This window comes from Coregonus lavaretus, assembly GCF_964263955.1.
Source record: "Coregonus lavaretus genome assembly, chromosome: 19".
Classification (NCBI taxonomy): domain Eukaryota; kingdom Metazoa; phylum Chordata; class Actinopteri; order Salmoniformes; family Salmonidae; genus Coregonus; species Coregonus lavaretus.
The window spans coordinates 3,295,792-3,316,047 of NC_140006.1; the positions used below are offsets into that span (position 1 = coordinate 3,295,792).

At 41.4% G+C, this 20,256-nt stretch overlaps 1 pseudogene across 1 annotated transcript; it reads left to right on the top strand.

Moving 5' to 3' along the window:
• Nucleotides 1-1,072: 1,072 nt before the first annotated feature.
• On the top strand, nt 1,073-15,543 carry LOC311146914 (ataxin-10-like; annotated as a pseudogene). The gene is made up of 12 exons: nt 1,073-1,137; nt 1,234-1,314; nt 1,619-1,762; nt 2,185-2,270; nt 2,520-2,616; nt 3,277-3,441; nt 3,545-3,625; nt 4,665-4,815; nt 4,976-5,084; nt 5,689-5,823; nt 7,143-7,205; nt 15,359-15,543. The product of its transcript is annotated as an ataxin-10-like (transcript).
• Nucleotides 15,544-20,256: the final 4,713 nt, after the last annotated feature.

Consider the following 20,256-nt stretch of genomic DNA (forward strand, 5'->3'; position numbering starts at 1 on the left):
TCATGGGTACGCTAGCAATGGCTGCCAATCCTAATTTGAATGGGAACTGCCATTTTTGGATTATATTTCTGGTTGGTTGCAGCTGTCAATTCGCCTTTCACAAATCTCGAGAAAAACGTTTGGAAAGCAAATGTCTACTGCTGAAAAGAGAAGACTAATCTGTCTGTAGAAAGAGAAGACTAAACTGTCTGTTTTTCAAAGTAGCTTGATCATCTTTTGATAGGCTACTGGCACAAGCATCAGCCATCACCGGTGAGGAGCCTAGGCTTCGTCTTCAACATTGGGTGAGGCAGTGCCACTGGAAAGTTTATATAGTAGCCTGCTATAGCCTATATATAAAAAAAATCTAATTTTGGACAATCTGTGTCTCTCCATTGGCCTTGGTTATTGTTTGCGTTCAAGACCAGGTCGTTTTTATTGCTCTCAGTTTGGCACTGTCAGAGTAGCCACTCATTTTGGTCATTTGTGTGGTATAAAAAATGTATATGCTAATGTATTATGTCATGTAAATGACGTAGAATTGCATGAAATGCGTTTATAAAAGGCCAATGTTTTTCCAGACCCTGCAACAAAAGAAAATCCCCATGTGCCGAAATCCTAAAAACGGCTCCGCTCTACTGAATGCCACCACGCAAATGTGATTATAGATGCATGCAATGTTTAACTATAACGGGGTTTTTTTTAAATCTTTGTTTTTGTTAGTTTTTTAAAAGCGACTTTGAGATTCTGTAAGAAACATGATTCTCAGAACATTATGTGCTAGCTGGGGTCATTGTGAAACTCATGGCATGATCACAATAATCTGTAGCTTGTGCTTTGCTTTCATGTACATATAGCTACCTATGTCTATTTCCTATGTGAAAAAATACTAAAACATATCCAATCATTTAAACTGCTAATTTCATGGAAATATGATGGTGAAATATCCTTGATTTCGATTTCAACGTTCCATCAAATTGATGATTTTGGGAGAACACATGTTCTAGCACCCCCTCCTTCCTGGTTTTATCTAATCAAACACCAGGATATAACACGGAAGTCCCACCCACACTGGAGAGCAATACAAACAAATATGGCGGAACCAGCATGGAAAAGGATGGACTTTCCAACATTATTTAACCCTCCCGTTGTCCTAGGGTCAAAATGACCCGCCACTGTGTTGAACCAACTTTATTTAATTTTTATATTTTTGGGATCATTTGTGAGAAGGAGGCAGTGAGACTTTAAAGAAAGTATTCTCGCCGAGAAGTTCAGTGAAAACCATTTACCTGTTATACAATCGCTAACAAATGCGTTACGAATTCAGGATTACTGGTGCGCAAAGGGGAGAGATATGTAGCTAAATGTGGCTAGCTAGCTAACTAGCTAGCAAAAGTCCTCAGCTAAACAGTCCAAGGCAAGCTCAGCTGCAGCAGCTAGCTATCATGTTACCCATGTCCTGCTTTTGGCTGTATAAGTGAAACATTGCTAGTTTTCTGTATGATCTATTATTCTCAAGCCTTCTGTGTGTTCAGTTGACTGTTTTAAAAGCTACACCCAAGTCAACGTGTGTGTGTGTGTGTGTGTGTGTGTGTGTGTGTGTGTGTGTGTGTGTGTGTGTGTGTGTGTGTACTTACAGAGACTGCAGTGAGTATGAAGCCTTCAGGAGCCTAATGAAGATCCTGTCAAAGCTATCAGAGGAGATCCAGGCTGCAGATGTAGAGGTTGAAGAACTGATCCTGCAGTTGACCGCAGCATGCTTCAGAGCCCAGTCCCTAATGAGGTGGGCTGCAGTCAGTATTGATTCCAGTTTACTTGACACACACAAAAGCATGCACACAAATGTTTTACATTGGACCTACATTTTATTAATTTACCAGACGCTCTAATCCAATCACGCGCGCACACACACACACACATGCACGCACAGTCAAGGAAGAGTTAATAACATTACCAAGCACATCCATGTCAGTAGTTTTGTTTTCACAGGAATTCAACCAACATACAGTTTACACTTCAAAAACCGGGGGGTGTTCTATCTAGAACCCTATAACCCTATTGTTGTTAGGGGTTTGTGTGTCAGATAGTGACGGGTCAGGTTGTGAGTCAATGCGTTTCCCTGTTATGAAGTGTTCCCCCCTCTGTATTTGTGTGTGTGTGTGTGCTGGTTGGTTAAAACATAAGCAAATCTACCTTTTTATCCAGGTCCCTTGGTGCTATTGACCTGTCAATCAGAATCCTAGACATGCTTCAGAAACTGAAGTCTGAGAACACTGACTACATCTTTGAAGGTGATTGTTTTTATTCTCCCTCCTATGGCTGAAGAGAATAAGCGTAATCTCCTGATATTTGCAGTTGTGTGCTTACTTGAAAAACAATTGTAGCATACTGTATAGTAAACGTTCAAATTTGATAGGATTTTTGCAATTTCTTAACATCTATAATAATATAATAATATATAATAATAATAATAACATCTCTCTTAAGGGTCTTCTTAAACACATCTGACTGTTGTTCTCTGCACTTTACCATTGATCTAGCACTTCGATGTGGGATACAGTTAATTGGAAACCTTGCTGTTGATAACCAGTTCTGCAAAGATGACATTTGGAGGCTCATCTTTCCAGATCTTCTCTTCTAAGTACTTGGGCCCTACATCAGTTTCACCTCAAGGCCTTGAGCTATTGTGCAAATCACGTATGGGAAATTAACACGAAAGAATTAAGCTCAAAGTCTAGCCTTACATGGTTTTCACAATTCACATTAGGAATAAGGACTTCCTCTTTATTGATCCTTTAGGCCTACAAACTGCAATCTAAGGGTTTTATGCATGAAAGCATAGTGTCAGCGAATCGTCCCAGACTGGATCAAAGTTACTGCTGTGTTGGCTGTTTTATTAAATTTTTTACAAACAATTGTATTCCTTTATTATTTTCCCCTAACCTTGCCACCTCTCCCCTAATTGGAGTACACTAATGGACAACAATACTTAGGCTTCTACTTCCAGCTGATTCATACTATATACAATTTACGGACACAATGTATTTTGCAGTAGTTATCTTTTTGTTTGTTTTTAATCCCATCCTTCAACTACCCTTAGCCCATCCCATCTATCTCTGAAGACCATCCAGTTTGATTTCTATGTTGGCTGTGTTTGCAGGGTCCTTCTGGGAGTGGATGATGAGTGGGAAGTGGCTTATTCCTTCATGGTGCTCCACACCTGTCTGTGTTGTCTGTGTTTGCAGGGATCTTATAGGTGTGAGTGATTAGTCAAGTCTGTGTTGTCTTTGATCACAGGGCCCTGCTGTGTGTGGATGATGAAAGGGCAGTGGGCTACTCCTCCATGGTGCTCCACACCTGTCTAGATGAACACAAGGTGGAGCAACTGGCTCAGCCAGGGAACATCCACCTGGCCCTGAAGGTCATGGAGCTGTGTAGGACTCAGTCAGAACTGGACTGGACGTAGGTACCCTCTGAGGGTTGTGGGGGATGGGGGTTGCTGTGTGTGTGTGTGTGTTGATTGTACACACACTATATAAACATGAATTGTAAATATTTTTGACAGGGTTTTGATTGCTACCCAGCACTTCCTCAAGTCGTCAGTGCTCGTTAAGAACATGTATGCAGGGATGAGCCATCAGGAGAGGTAACTGAATCTAGTTAATCCAATTCAAGAATTTACCTACTCTCACAAATACTTAGAAACTAGTACATTTACATTTTAGTCATTTAGCAGACGCTCTTATCCAGAGCGACTTACAGGAGCAATTAGGGTTAAGTGCCTTGCTCAAGGGCACATTTACGTCATTTAGCAGACGCTCTTATCCAGAGCGACTACAAATTGGTGCATTCACCCTATAGCCAGTGGGATAACCACTTTACAATTATAATTTTTATTTTCTTTTTTTCTTTTTTTTTGGGGGGGGGGGGGTAGAAGGATTACTTTATCCTATCCCAGGTGTTCCTTAAAGAGGTGGGGTTTCAAATGTCTCCGGAAGGTGGTGAGTGACTCCGCTGTCCTGGCGTCGTGAGGGAGCTTGTTCCACCATTGGGGTGCCAGAGCAGCGAACAGCTTTGACTGGGCTGAGCGGGAACTATGCTTCCGCAGAGGAAGGGGAGCCAGCAGGCCAGAGGTGGATGAACGCAATGCCCTCGCCTGGGTGTAGCGACTGATCAGAGCCTGAAGGTACGGAGGTGCCGTTCCCCTCACTGCTCCATAGGCAAGCACCATGGTCTTGTAACGGATGCGAGCTTCAACTGGAAGCCAGTGGAGTGTGCGGAGGAGGGGGGTGACGTGAGAGAACTTGGGAAGGTTGAACACCAGACGGGCTGCGGCATTCTGGATGAGTTGTAGGGGTTTAATGGCATAGGCAGGGAGCCCAGCCAACAGCGAGTTGCAGTAATCCAGACGGGAGATGACAAGTGCCTGGATTAGGACCTGTGCCGCTTCCTGTGTAAGGCAGGGTCGTACTCTCCGAATGTTGTAGAGCATGAACCTGCAGGATCGGGTCACCGCCTTGATGTTGGTGTAGTACACCTACACCCGAAGTCAGCAATTCTTTCTCCCTTTGATGGCCCTAAATTTGTCATGGATGACATGAGTTTCCTCCTTACATTGAGCTTCTAGAAAAGCTCTACTTTTTAAATCCAATCAATTAATTACATAAAAATTGATGGAGCTGCAGGGTGACGTTGCTGCAGCTGATCTCTGCTCAGTTGGAAGAGGAGGACTCTAAGGACTGTGGGATCCCCCCCACTGTAGCTACCTTCCTGGCATCCTGCTTCCAGGAGCGCTGTGGGGCCGTGCTCACACTAGCCTCCAAATCAGACAATGAGGTATCAATGATCTGATTGATTGGTTGTATAAATCACCTGTTCCATAGCCTGGGTACCTGACTGTTTCTGCTATTGCTGTTTCTGTGACATCTTAGATATACTTTTTTGATTGGTTGATTGATTGGTTGGGTGATTAATTGATTTGTGTTGTATTTTGTAGGAGGCCCTGACTGTGATCAGCCTGTTAGATGTTCTCTGTGAGATGACCTCTGATCACAAACAGTTCATGTTCCTGCAGAACCACCCTGACCTCCTCAAGTCTACAGTTGGTAAATAAATAGTACCATGGTCTATTGGACTGGATGTTTACACAACCTTTTACCTATGATGCTTAATCTTTTGACATTAGAGCCCTGATAAATGGCTGTGTGTGCTGTTATTCTTTTTATAAAAACCACCAGCATGTCACACTATGTCTCAAATGTCCATGGCAAAGAAGGTGGCCCACAGTTTAGAGTTTACACTTTCACTACAAATCCTGTGACATAATATAGTTATACTGTGTTGGAACGGAACTATGACACTTAAAGTACCAGCAGGTTCATGCCCTTCTGTTGAGAGAGACGCAGTTGCATTGAAACAGCAGTCACGTGGAAATAACTGCATCTGTCATCAGCAGGACTCTGATACTACACCTCTTCTGTAGAACAGGTTTCTCTGTCTAATTGATCATTTTGCCTTTCTGTTCTCTGTTGCCTTTTTCTGATCACTGATTATGTTATTTTGTCTTTTCCTGGCCCCTGGATACTTTGTCAACCTCTGATGTAAAAAGGGCTTTATAAGAAAATGTGATTGATTTGATATTCTGCTACTGTATCCCTTTTTGTGTAAAATGTGTTGTTCTCCTATTCATCTCTCTTTCTCCTCTTACAGATCTCCTGCAGCAGGTCCATGCTCTGGGGAAGACCAGTAAGAATGTATTGATCCCCAATGAGGGAAATATGTTTTGCCACCAGCAGCAGACATCAGACAAACAGTACCGACACACAACACACAGGCATACAGCTGGCACAGATATAGTGCAGATAGTGGACAAAATATGGGTGTGGGGGTCAAAGATTAAATAACTGACTCTCTTGTGTTGCAAGACCATTGATAAACTACATTTCATCCTAGGCTTTGAAGTTTACTCACCCTCCACGAGTTTTGTCTGTGAGCGCATCCTTTCAGAGTAGGATTTGCAGACTCCTTTTGAACCCTTAAATCAGCCCTTAGGGTGCTTATCTCAGTGTCTAAAAGAGGGGTTTAATCCTTGGAAATGACAGATATAGGGTGAAGAAGCATGTGTAAAAGGTCAGGCAAGGAGAGTCCGTGAAAGTGTAAAATGACACTTCCTATTCTAATCGACTGGTGGAAAGTAGTTCACTAAAGAGAATAGGATGTCATTTGAGACACATGTTGAGTTAAATAGCACATACAGTAATCTCCGCATGCTGTATTTGTGCTTCATGGGTCACACCGGAGAGAGAATAAGTGCTTTTGAGTCCATCGTGGCACTGAGCCATATTGGCTTCCTCATGGTGGTGGTATTATTACATTAATGGAGGAAAGAGAAAAATGTCCTTACTCATTATCTGTTCCATCCCAGCTATCGGCAGCTATCACTGACTGGCAAACTGACTGGCATGTGTGCACTTGCAGCGGCTTAAAAACCCACTCCCACTTTACAAGGCCCTTGAGAATGATAGTAGTAACCCTTTGCCGGCTCTCAGCAAATTAATAATAATTTGATATGACAATCTTTGATTAAGTCTTTTTTACATATAGGCTTAAATTCATGATTTTAGATTTTGAGTGAACAAAAAGTACACACTTACAGTAACTAACTCAGCATTTTCTCTCTTGCTATGGCCGTTCATGACTCTACCAATGAATTTGCAGAGTAACCACATGTATCTAAATTCACCTATATAATTAGATGGGTGACAGAGACCAGTGCAACACGTTGTGACAGCTTTAGACCAACCCACAACCACACACGGCTATTTTCCGTGGTAGTAGGGATTTCCTAAGGATAAGGGACCTCAATGTTGGCTGATAGGGACATAGATGTTGGTTAGTTATTGAGATTGTCCTATAGAAACCAAGGAAACACAACACTTAAACAGCTTCTTCTTCCATAAGGAAAATCATCATCTCAGCATTGTTTTAAATTGGCCCTATCCATAGACTCAAGCCAAACAGAATAATTAGTGAGACTAGTGTTTTTTTACTGTGTGTTTTGGATGAGAAAGTAGTTGTTTTTGGGTGGAGATGGAGATTCTATTTCTGCATTGTAAATATCTTTGTTTTGATTATATATATATATGTATTTTTTTTCTTCCAAGTTAGGGAACTGGATGGTCTTCCTCTCATTATGGACAACTGTAGTATTGACAGCAACAATCCCTGTATCCTAATGATTTGTCTAGAATCTGATGTCCCTGTGGTGAATAAATTATACTAGTCGTGTAACTATCATGTTATAAGCCACTGTGGATGGATGTTAACCTAATGATCTTTGTACTTTTATGTATCATCCTTATTGTCTTCCTGTAAGTAATTGTGGTGGCTGAAACGTATGTTTATCTACCATGTTTATAGTCATAAGTCAATGTTGGTGGATGATAGATATATTTTACTGTATACACTCCCTATGTATTTATTTGGACAGACAGTGACGCTAAAATGTGTAAATTTGTCTTTATTCTCCCAACATTTAGGATTTGACATAAAAAATCTCATGAGGCGACAGTAAAGAATGTCACCTTTTATTTGAGGTTATTGTCATAAATATTTGTTTTACCGTTTGGAAATGAAAGCACTTTATTTATCTAGTCACCCTATTTGAAGGTGTGATAAGTATTTGGACAAATTCACTTATGTCTATTAAAGTAATCAAGTTTAGTGTTTGGTCCCATATTCCTAGCATGCAATGACTAATGGCTCTACAAACTTGTTGGATGCACAGGGGTTAAAGTTGTCCATCGCCGTGATGGGATTTCTGTCATATGGGTTCTGGAGAGGTCGTTTTTTATCCTGTGTAGACCCTCAAACAGCGGTGTGTAGCCTACTTATAGCTGCTGGCAAAGTAATTCAAATCAGGATTTAACTTTCCAGTGCTACTATTTTTGCCATGTAATGTTGTAAAACAAAATCAGACAACTCCATAGTAGAATAGTTGTCCTATTTACCTAGTCGGCTTGTTATGTGTTCTATGCGAGATAAATATTCCTCTCGAGGCGCCTTCAAGTAGCGAGAGCCATAGGGAGGGAAACATGTATTCTGACAAGCAGTCAATGCACAATAATTCTTAATGCAATGGCCTTTGTTAAGAAAGAGGGGGATCCCAGCTTTTCATTGCTACCATGTTTATTTCTCTACTCCTAAAATTGCTCGTGGCATCATTTAAAAAATATTACATTTGGAGTTTTAGGCATGGTTTAGGTGTAACTGCACAACAGAGCTCTTAAAGGGGCAATGGCGGCTTAAAAGAGTAATGACATACTTTGTAATAGAAACCACATATTATTATTTTTTGAGTGAAGAAGAATAATGAATAATAATTTAATAATCAGGATGGTGTGTCCAGTGGGGGAAATGCAGATGGACAAACCCCATGCTTCAGCCTATGTATTTATAGCCATGATGCTGCATAATTTGTGCTACAGGTGATAATGTTTATTGCTAATAGCACATCTGATAATATAGACCATGTATAGGCTATGTGCATGGTCCAATATGTTAAAAATAATTTTAAACATCGTTTTTACCAATATGTTATTGGGCTCATTTCTGGAAATTATATTTTAGATGGTGTCAGCATTAAACATTTTTTATTCATTTTGGAGTAGAAGAAAGTCCCAGAACTGAACCTCTATCATGGATGCTACCATGATTATGGATAGTCCTGAATAAATCGTGAATAATGGTAAGTGAGAAAGTTACAGAGGAACAAAGATTCATACCCCCCCAAAAATGCTAACCTCCCCTGTTATTAGTAATGGTGGGCGGTTAGCATATTTTGGTTGCATGATCTTTGTACATCTGTAAGTTTCTCACTCATAATTATTCACGATTCATTCATGATAATCCGTAATCATGGTAGCATTTACGTTAATGTAGAAGTGTTCAGAAACATTCTATTAAAATAGAATATAAGTGCCTCCAAAATGACACAATACATTTACCATTCACTTATTTTGGGCAAAACATAATCCGAAACAGAACCAAAACAAACTGCAAATGCATCCAACAAGTTTGAAGAGTCACAAGACTTTTAAGCAGGTCAACATTCACAAGGCTGCAGGGCCAGACGGATTACCAGGACGTGTACTCCGAGCATGTGCTGACCAACTGGCAAGTGTCTTCACTGACATTTTCAACATGTCTGTAATACCAACATGTTTCAAGCAGACCACCATAGTCCCCGTGCCCAAGGACTCTAAGATAACCTGCCTAAATGACTACCGACCCGTAGCACTGACGTCTGTAGCCATGAAGTGCTTTGAAAGGCTGGTCATGGCTCACATCAACACCATTATCCCAGAAACCCTAGACCCACTCCAATTTGCATACCGCCCCAACAGATCCACAGATGATGCAATCTCTATTGCGCTCCACACTGCCCTTTCCCACCTGGACAAGAGGAACACCTACGTGAGAATGCTATTCATTGACTACAGCTCAGCATTCAACACCATAGTGCCCTCAAAGCTCATCACTAAGTTAAGGATCCTGGGACTAAACACCTCCCTCTGCAATTGGATCCTGGACTTCCTGATAGGCCGCCCCCAGGTGGTAAGGGTAGGTAACAACACATCTGCCACACTGATCCTCAACACGGGGGCCCCTCAGGGGTGCGTGCTCAGTCCCCTCCTGTACTCCCTGTTCACCCATGACTGCATGGCCAGGCACGACTCCAACACCATCATTAAGTTTGCCGACGACACAACAGTGGTAGGCCTGATCACCGACAATGATGAGACAGCCTATAGGGAGGAGGTCAGAGACCTGGCCGTGTGGTGCCAGGATAACAACCTCTTCCTCAACGTGACCAAGACAAAGGAGATGATTGTGGACTACAGGAAAAAAAAGAGGACTGAGCACGCCCCCATTCTCATCGACGGGGCTGTAGTGGAACAGGTTGAGAGCTTCAAGTTCCTTGGTGTCCACATCACCAACAAACTATCATAGTTCAAACACACCAAGACAGTCGTGAAGAGGGCACGACAAAGTCTATTCCCCCTCAGGAGACTGAAAAGATTTGGCATGGGTCCTCAGATCCTCAATAAATTCTACAGCTGCACCATCGAGAGCATCCTGACTGGTTGCATCACCGCCTGGTATGGCAACTGCTTGGCCTCCGACCGCAAGGCACTACAGAGGGTAGTGCGTACGGCCCAGTACATCACTGGGGCCAAGCTTCCTGCCATCCAGGACCTCTATACCAGGCGGTGTCAGAGGAAGGCCCTCAAAATTGTCAAAGACTCCAGCCACCCTAGTCAAAGACTGTTCTCTCTGGTACCGCACGGCAAGCGGTACCAGAGTGCCAAGTCTAGGTCCAAAAGACTTCTCAACAGCTTCTACCCCCCAGCCATAAGACTCCTGAACAGCTAATCATGGCTACCCGGACTATTTGCACTGCCCCCCCACCCCATCTTTTTATAATTATTTATGCATAGTCACTTTAACTCTACCCACATGTACATATTACTTCAACTACCTCAACTAGCCGGTGCCCCCGCACATTGACTCTGCACCGGTACCCCCCTGTATATATAGCCTCCCTACTGTTATTTTATTTTACTTCTGCTCTTTTTTTCTCAACACTTTTTGTTTTTGTTTTATTCTACTTTTTTATTAAAAATAAATGTGCAGTTGGTTAAGGGCTGTAAGTAAGCATTTCACTGTAATGTCTGCACCTGTTGTATTCGGCGCATGTGGCCAATAAAATTTGATTTGATTTGACAAGCTTGATGTAGTCATTGTGTGCTAGGAATATGGGACGAAATACTAAATTTGATGCACTAAGTGAATTTGTCCAAATACTTATGGCACCTTCAAATGGGGGGACTAGATGCATAGAGTGCATTCATTTCTACAGATACAGTTGAAGTCGGAAGTTTACATACACCTTAGCCAAATACATTTAAACTCAGTTTTTCACAATTCATGACATTTAATCCTAGTAAGAATTCCCTGTTTTAGGTCAGTTAGGATCACCACTTTATTTTAAGAATGTGAAATGTCAGAATAATAGTAGAGAGAATGATTTATTTCATCACATTCCCAGTGGGTCAGAAGTTTACATACACTCAATTAGTATTTCGTAGCATTGCCTTTAAATTGTTTAACTTGGGTCAAACGTTTCGGGTAGCCTTCCACAAGCTTCCCACAATAACTTGGGTGAATTTTGGCCCATTCCTCCTGACAGAGCTGGTGTAACTGAGTCAGGTTTGTAGGCCTCCTTGTTCGCACACGCCTTTTCAGTTCTGCCCACACATTTTCTATAGGATTGAGGTCAGGGCTTTGTGATGGCCACTCCAATACCTTGACTTTGTTGTCCTTAAGCCATTTTGCCACAACTTTGGAAGTATGCTTGGGGTCATTGTCCATTTGAAAGACCCATTTGCAACCAAGCTTTAACTTCCTGACTGATGTCTTGAGATGTTGCTTCAATATATCCACATAATTTTCCTTCCTCATGATGCCATCTATTTTGTGAAGTGCACCAGTCCCTCCTGCAGCAAAGCACCCCCACAGCATGATGCTGCCACCCCCGTGCTTCACGGATGGGATGGTTTTCTTCGGCTTCCAAACATAACGATGGTCATTATGGCCAAACAGTTCTATTTTTGTTTCATCAGACCAGAGGACATTTCTCCAAAAAGTACGATCTTTGTCCCCATGTGCAGTTGCAAACCGTAGTCTGGCTTTTTTATGGCGGTTTTGGAGCAGTGGCTTCTTCCTTGCTGAGCGGCCTTTCAGGTTATGTCGATATAGGACTCATTTTACTGTGGATATAGATACTTTTGTACCTGCTTCCTCCAGCATCTTCACAAGGTCCTTTGCTGTTGTTCTGGGATTGATTTGCACTTTTCGCACCAAAGTACGTTCATCTTTAGGAGACAGAACGCGTCTCCTTCCTGAGCGGTATGATGGCTACGTGGTCCCATGGTGTTTATACATGCGTACTATTGTTTGTACAGATGAACATGGTACCTTCAGGTGTTTGGAAATTGCTCCCAATGATGAACCAGACTTGTGGAGGTCTACAATTCTTTTTCTGAGGTCTTGGCTGATTTCTTTTGAGGTTCCCATGATGTCAAGCAAAGAGACACTGAGTTTGAAGGTAGGCCTTGAAATACATCCACAGGTACACCTCCAATTGACTCAAATGATGTGAATTAGCCTATCAGAAGCTTCTAAAGCCATGACATCATTGTCTGGAATTTTCCAAGTTGTTTAAAGGCACAGTCAACTTAGTGTATGTAAACTTCTGACCCACTGCAATTGTGATACAGTGAATTATTAGTGAAATAATCTGTCTGTAAATAATTGTTGGAAAGATTACTTGTGTCATGCACAAAGTAGATGTCCTGACCGACTTGCCAAAACTATAGTTTGTTAACAAGAAATTTGTGGAGTGGTTGAAAAACGAGTTTTAATGACTCCAACCTAAGTGTATGTAAACTTCCGACTTCAACTGTATGTATGAAAATACCCTAAAATAAAAGGTGACATTCTGTACTTTCGCCTCATAAAATATTTGATCTCAAATCCAAAATGCTGGAGTATAGAGCCAAATTAAACGTTTTAACTTCACTGTCCAAATAAATTTAGGGGAGTGTATGTCTACATACAAGTCACTGTGGTGAATTATTATACAGCAGGCGTCGTTTATCCATCATGTTTATACTGTTGGTGGATGTTGGCACTGACACAACATCAGCTTAGTTTGAGTCCGCCTCCGTCAACCCCCCGGGGGCTATCTCCCGGTCAGGGCACGGTGCCAACTTGTCTTTTCACCAGGGGATGAGCTATTAATCTGAGCCTGACCTCCCTCAGGAAGGAAGTTGTCATCGATGGTTACTGTTGAGCTCCCTCTGCTCTCATCAGGTGGGCCACTGCCAGACCTGGGTTCAAATACTATTTGTAATCTTTCAAATACTTTGAGCATTTGCTCTACCCACTGGTCAAAAATTGTTTGAATCATTGTTGTTTCCAAGTAAATTCAACAAAAAAATTATGTGATAACGTTGAATCAATGTGGAAAACTAATTGGATTTGAAAGGTCAACATAAATCCAATGACATGAAATGTTTTGTTGATTTCAAGTCAAATTCACTTAAGTTGACAACTGAAGCAAATGTAAACCAAAGCTAGACGTTAAAAGGACGTCTGTCCCCAGTGGGTAGCTTGCCCGGAGTGTGGGTTTTGCCGGTTTTAGATTATTCTATTGGTCCATTCAGCCAGGCAAGCTCAATCAATACAGATAAAGTATTTGAAATAATTTAGAATACTATTTGAACCCAGGTCTGGGCCACAGCCACACAGCTACATGGCCCATGGCCTGGTCGCAGATGCTGACTAGGCATACAGTGGGGAAAAAAAGCATTTAGTCAGCCACCAATTGTGCAAGTTCTCCCACTTAAAAAGATGAGAGAGGCCTGTAATTTTCATCATAGGTACACGTCAACTATGATAGACAAAATGAGATTTTTTTCTCTCCAGAAAATCACATTGTAGGATTTTTAATGAATTTATTTGCAAATTATGGTGGAAAATAAGTATTTGGTCAATAACAAAAGTTTCTCAATACTTTGTTATATACCCTTTGTTGGCAATGACACAGGTCAAACGTTTTCTGTATGTCTTCACAAGGTTTTCACACACTGTTGCTGGTATTTTGGCCCATTCCTCCATGCAGATCTCCTCTAGAGCAGTGATGTTTTGGGGCTGTCGCTGGAAAACACGGAATTTCAACTCCCTCCAAAGATTTTCTATGGGGTTGAGATCTGGAGACTGGCTAGGCCACTCCAGGACCTTGAAATGCTTCTTACGAAGCCACTCCTTCGTTGCTCGGGCGGTGTGTTTGGGATCATTGTCATGCTGAAAGACCCAGCCACGTTTCATCTTCAATGCCCTTGCTGATGGAAGGAGGTTTTCACTCAAAATCTCACGATACATGGCCCCATTCATTCTTTCCTTTACACGGATCAGTCGTCCTGGTCCCTTTGCAGAAAAACAGCCCCAAAGCATGATGTTTCCACCCCCATGCTTCACAGTAGGTATGGTGTTCTTTGGATGCAACTCAGCATTCTTTGTCCTCCAAACATGACGAGTTCAGTTTTTACCAAAAAGTTATATTTTGGTTTCATCTGACCATATGACATTCTCCCAATCCTCTTCTGGATCATCCAAATGCACTCTAGCAAACTTCAGACGGGCCTGGACATGTACTGGCTTAAGCAGGGGGACACGTCTGGCACTGCAGGATTTGAGTCCCTGGCGGCGTAGTGTGTTACTGATGGTAGGCTTTGTTACTTTGGTCCCAGCTCTCTGCAGGACATTCACTAGGTCCCCCCGTGTGGTACTGGGATTTTTGCTCACCGTTCTTGTGATCATTTTGACCCCACGGGGTGAGATCTTGCGTGGAGCCCCAGATCGAGGGAGATTATCAGTGGTCTTGTATGTCTTCCATTTCCTAATAATTGCTCCCACAGTTGATTTCTTCAAACCAAGCTGCTTATCTATTGCAGATTTAGTCTTCCCAGCCTGGTGCAGGTCTACAATTTTGTTTCTGGTGTCCTTTGACAGCTCTTTGGTCTTGGCCATAGTGGAGTTTGGAGTGTGACTGTTTGAGGTTGTGGACAGGTGTCTTTTATACTGATAACAAGTTCAAACAGGTGCCATTAATACAGGTAACGAGTGGAGGACAGAGGAGCCTCTTAAAGAAGAAGTTACAGGTCTGTGAGAGCCAGAAATCTTGCTTGTTTGTAGGTGACCAAATACTTATTTTCCACCATAATTTGCAAATAAATTCATTAAAAATCCTACAATGTGATTTTCTGGATTTTTTCTCTCAATTTGTCTGTCATAGTTGACATGTACCTATGATGAAAATTACAGGCCTCTCTCATCTTTTTAAGTGGGAGAACTTGCACAATTGGTGGCTGACTAAATACTTTTTTCCCCACTGTATGTGGAGAGGAAGAGGACTGGAGGGGGCGGGAGACTGGGTAGCTTCCTTGTCATTCAAAATGTATACAGTACTCACTCACTGTACTGATAGTGTCCTGTACAGTGGGGATGGTGGTAGCTAATTGAGAGTGGGTTAGTGTTACTTTACTTTGATTGGTGGTTGAAAGGGAGTATGTGTGAATGTGTTGGAGACAGCAACTAATGTGGGTAGTTTTGGTGTAGAAAAAAGCTTTTGAGAGTCCAGTTTCTACATTCGTCTTGTTCCTCTCCCATAGTAAAAAAATTAACTTTAACTCACACTCTCTTTGTGCCATAAATGTATATGTAATGCCATCATTAACCGTTGTTTCTCCACCAGTCATCAGCCAGTGGGCCATCTTTGCCACCCGGAACATTCTAGAACACAACCTGGAGAATCAGGAGCTGGTGGCAGCTCTAGAACGTTGCGGGGTGGCCGATGACTCCGCCCTGAGGGCCATGGGCTTCAGAGTAGAGAAGAGAGATGGTAACATGCTGCTCAAACCCTGTTCAAAAGACCCTTAAAGGTGCCCTAAACTCTAAGGACTATATAGTGCTGCACTACTTTTTAGTGTGCTATTGTTTTGCTCTGGTAGGGCACTACTTTTTAGCTCTAGCCTTGGTTGAACTGTGGGATGGACTAGACCTAATCTCCTGCTGCGGTTTTTTATGGTACACAAAACGCATAGGAGGGGCCCTTATTTAAAAGTAGGTTTAGTGTGGAGTATTAAAGGGAAATTAAGGGTTTCTATGAGTTGAGTGGACTCCTGCTGGTATCTGTGATATAGTGTTGGGGTATAATCCTCTAACAAAGAGCAGCCCTGTTTCCTGCCCTTTCACCCCTCTGAGAGACTCCTGACATCGGCAGGGGGTGGGATCTAATCCCAAAACCAATCAATTTTGCGGAAATCAACAAAAAGCGAGAGAATGACCGAAACATTAAGGAGCTGGACTGGAATGTCGATCCGACTTCAAGCTAGCTTCAGGAACTCTCACATTTTATGGAAACCTCAGGCATTTTGACTGGAGGATGTTTCTCGTTTTCACACAAATTATTTCAAACCAATTTATTGGTGCTAACCAAACTATACAGGGTGCCCCCTTCCATTCTAAGGGTGTTGCTCAGGGTATGCATTTTGCTTTGCACTATATCTGCTTTTACCACCCTGTTTTGGATTTTTGGTGATAATATCAGTGATACAAAGGACCATTCCTGTCCTTCAGGTACAGCATGTTTCTTTACAAAAAAAAAAACCATAGATTTAGTTACAAGTAGATATTCCAACCAACAACACCAGTCGTCAACTTCCTTACGTATTTCAATAACCTAACCTTTGTTATGTGGCAGGTTTGTTTGCGGTGTGTGTGTGTACTTTGACTGGTGTGGATCTTTAGCAGCCAGCTAGACAGAGGACAGACAGCCGGAGTGTGATTGGCAGTGTGTAGACAGTGAGCCCTTGTGTAAGTAGTAGTATATGTGTTTGTAGACAGAGACCAGATAGTGTGAGTGGCAGTGCGAGTGAATCAGACCCCCCCACTGAATAAGCTGACCGGTCCTGACACCTCAACAATACATTGCTTTAGTCACCCGGCCCACTCGCCGCTCCGCCCTATTTACTCTGTTCCTTATTTTGTAATGACAAAATGTATTGAAACAATCGGGTTGACTTTCCCCAATCCGCTGGGTATAGTGAGGGGAGCTTATGAGGTTCCGGTCCCTAGCATTTCAGACGGCTAACAAAACACGGCCTTTACTTCTGCTCGAGTGGCTGCCTGCAATGCTTTTCAAACACAGAAAAACACAGAGAGAGCCGTCACAGCCATCTATTCAACAACTTCGGGGTCAGAATTAAACAGCTGTCCAACAGCTTTCAGGACTGAAAGGTGTCCTCTAGATCAGCGTTTCACATCTCAAACCTTAACTCTGTCCTCCTGTGCCTTCTGTACTGGTATTCTTCCCAAATTATATCCATACTACTCAAGGTCTATATAATGGATGATTGTAACTTTAACTGCTGAATAAAACTTTTGTGTGACAAATGTTCAGTTTTTTTCAGAGAGAATGGGCCAGTCTTGTGTAAATTAAAGTATGCTTTTGTGTCTAAAGACAGTGGTACAGTAGTCTGGACAGGAAACCCAAGAAATCACCAAAGGATGCTCATATTTTATTAGAAAAATTATGTCTGTGGTGCAATCCAATCCTGTATGGCCTAAAAGCTGTGTAAGCATTTCTCATGATAGCAGACATCCAATCCAACACTAGATCTCTGGCATCCATTTATTTTCTTAATACTTAACATTTTGCTGCCGCATTGCTTGATAATTCACCAAGTAAACCAGGAGCTATAGAGCATGATGGTCTTCATATTGAGAATAAAACAATCTGGGCTAATTGTAGAACACATGGACTATGTACACTACAGAAACTTTAATAAATCAGACAGAATAATCATTCAGAATAATTTGTAGCTCTCAAATCTTTAAAAACAATGACAATGAATGAAAACAATCTTTATAAGTAACAACTGTCCTTTGACTATAAATGACAACGTGCCGTATGTAATGCATATAAAAATATACTCTTAGTTTTTTAGCTATATAAAGCCTAAATAAAACAAAATCGCTGAATACATAGAAGGTTGATGCCCGAAATAGCTCAATGACACCTGGCCCATGCCCTCTTTCCATAGTTCTGTATTATGTGGTTAGGCAAAATACTTATTCTCTGGACAGGTTGACTTTAACTCCGCTGGTATAGACCTTGTGAATACAAGGGGCGAGCAAAAGTGAAATTCCATGTCTCTTGCATTCGTGGGGATATGCAGTGTATCGTTCGCGAATACATCGTCCATGGAGTTCAATAACGCTTACACCACATCATCTCGGAATGTGAAAAAATAATACTCCCCCCCCCCCCAAACATAACAATAGGTGAGGTGAACATAGCCAGGCAGCTAAACCATGTTGGAATTGTGACCGAAATAGGGACATGTTTTCTTTTTCCTTTTTATGGGCTTGAACGTGTTGCTTTGTTGGGCTCTTTTGGTCAAATTATTCAGTGCAGCACTCACCAATTCACCTAGTAACATGTTAAAATCATGTCCAATGAATTGAGGAGGGATGGTGAGCGCAAAATAGTAAGATAACTACTTTCACATGCTACTGACAATAGATATAAATGTACAGATTTAAGAAAATTTTAATTGCAGAAAAAATGTTTGTATGCTTAATGCCACACTAACTCTGGTAAACTTCAGTAGCAATCAACGAGGGGAAAAAATCAATTAAACATTGCTATCCATACTATAAGACCTTTAGTTTGAAGATATCTTAACATAAATAAATCATTTATTTTCAGTGTTCAAACATACAGTGCCTTCAGAAAGTATTCACACACCTTGACTTTTTCCACATTTTGTTGTGTTACAGCCTGAATTTAAAATGGATGGCACCTATTGGTAGATTGGTAAAAATAAAAAAAAGCAGACATTGAATATCCCTTTGAGCATGGTGAAGTTATTAATTACACTTTGGATGGTGTATCAATACACCCAGTCACTACAAAGATACAGGCGGCGTTGTTCTTAAGTCCGTTGCCGGAAGAGGAAGGAAACCGCTCCGGGATTTCACAATGAGGCCAATGGTGACTTTAAAACAGTTACAGAGTTTAATGGCTGTGATCTGAGAACACTGAGGATGGATCAACAACATTGTAGTTACTCTACAATACTAACCTAATTGACAGAGTGAAAAGAAGGAAGAATGTACAGAATACAAATATTCCAAAACATGCATCCTGTTTGCAACAAGGCACTGAAGTGATACTGCAAATAATGTGGCAAAGCAATTCACTTTTTGTCCTGAATACAAAGTGTTATGTTTGGGGCAAATCCAATACAACACATTACAAGTACCACTCTCCATATTTTCAAGCTTAGTGGTGGCTTCATCATGTTATGGGTATGCTTGTAATCGTTTTCAGGATAAAAAGAAACGGAATGGAGCTAAGCACTGGTAAAATCCTAGAGGAAAACCTGGTTGTCTGTTTTCCACCAGACGCTGGGAGATGAATTCACCTTTCAGCATTTACATTTTAGTCAGTTAGCAGACGTTCTTTTGCAGAGTGACTTACGGTAGTGAGTGCATACATTTTCAACATTTTATTTTTTACAATAACCTAAAACACAAGGCCAAATCTATACTGGAGTTGCTTACCAAGAAGACAGTGAATGAGTGGCCGTGTTACAGTTTTGACTTAAATCTACTTGAAAATCTATGGCATGACCTGAAAATGGTTGTCTAGCAATGATCAACAACCAATTTGACAGACCTTTAAGAATTTAGAAAAAAATTATTCACAAATGTTCCACAATCCAGGTGTGGAATGCTCTTAGAGACTTACCCAGAAAGACTCACAGCTGTAATCGCTGCCAAAGGTGATTCTAACATGTATTGACTCAGGGGGTTGAATACTTATCTAATCAAGATGTATTAGTGTTTTATTTTCCATGCATTTTCTACAAATGTTAGAATTTTCTTCCACATTGACATAAGAGTATTTTGTGTTTATCGTTGACAAGAAATGACAAATCCATTTTAATCACACTTTGTAACACTACAAAATGTGGAAAAGTCAAGGGGTGTGAATACCTTCTGAAGTCACTGTAATTACAGTGTGACTGGATAGTTAAGGTACGCCACCATTTCAACGTCAGTCTATTGAAACCATGCTCCTCTCTCTCTGTCCGTCTCGCAATCAAAAGGCACTTTGCTGATATACCGTTTCCAGTTTGAGGTTATAATTTTGTCAGTTGGTCAGTTTTTTTCTCCCCCATTTCAGATTTCAAGAGATTATGTATATTTTTTTAGCAGTGTTACCGAGGAGGTGAAAACTGCACTTGATAAAGTTTGGGTCCACAATGTTTCCAATAACAGATTTGCTTGGTTGGAGACAGAAAAACGAACAACCACAATCCTTGCACTTCATCAATAGCCTGCAACACATAGTATATCTGCATCACAGTTTTCCAGTCAGTGCATAAGAAGAAAACATTATTTGCGTACTTCTCAAAGTACTTTCAAAGTCATTTTAGTACATTTAATCTTTTGTCTTTGTTTAAAAAATCAAATAGGATGTCCAATGTGCAAAATGAAGCCATGAAGAATCTAACAATTTTCCAAGTCCACTCTGTAGAGTCCCTCCTGAAGAGTCCTTCCCCCACTAAGTCAACGTCCTAG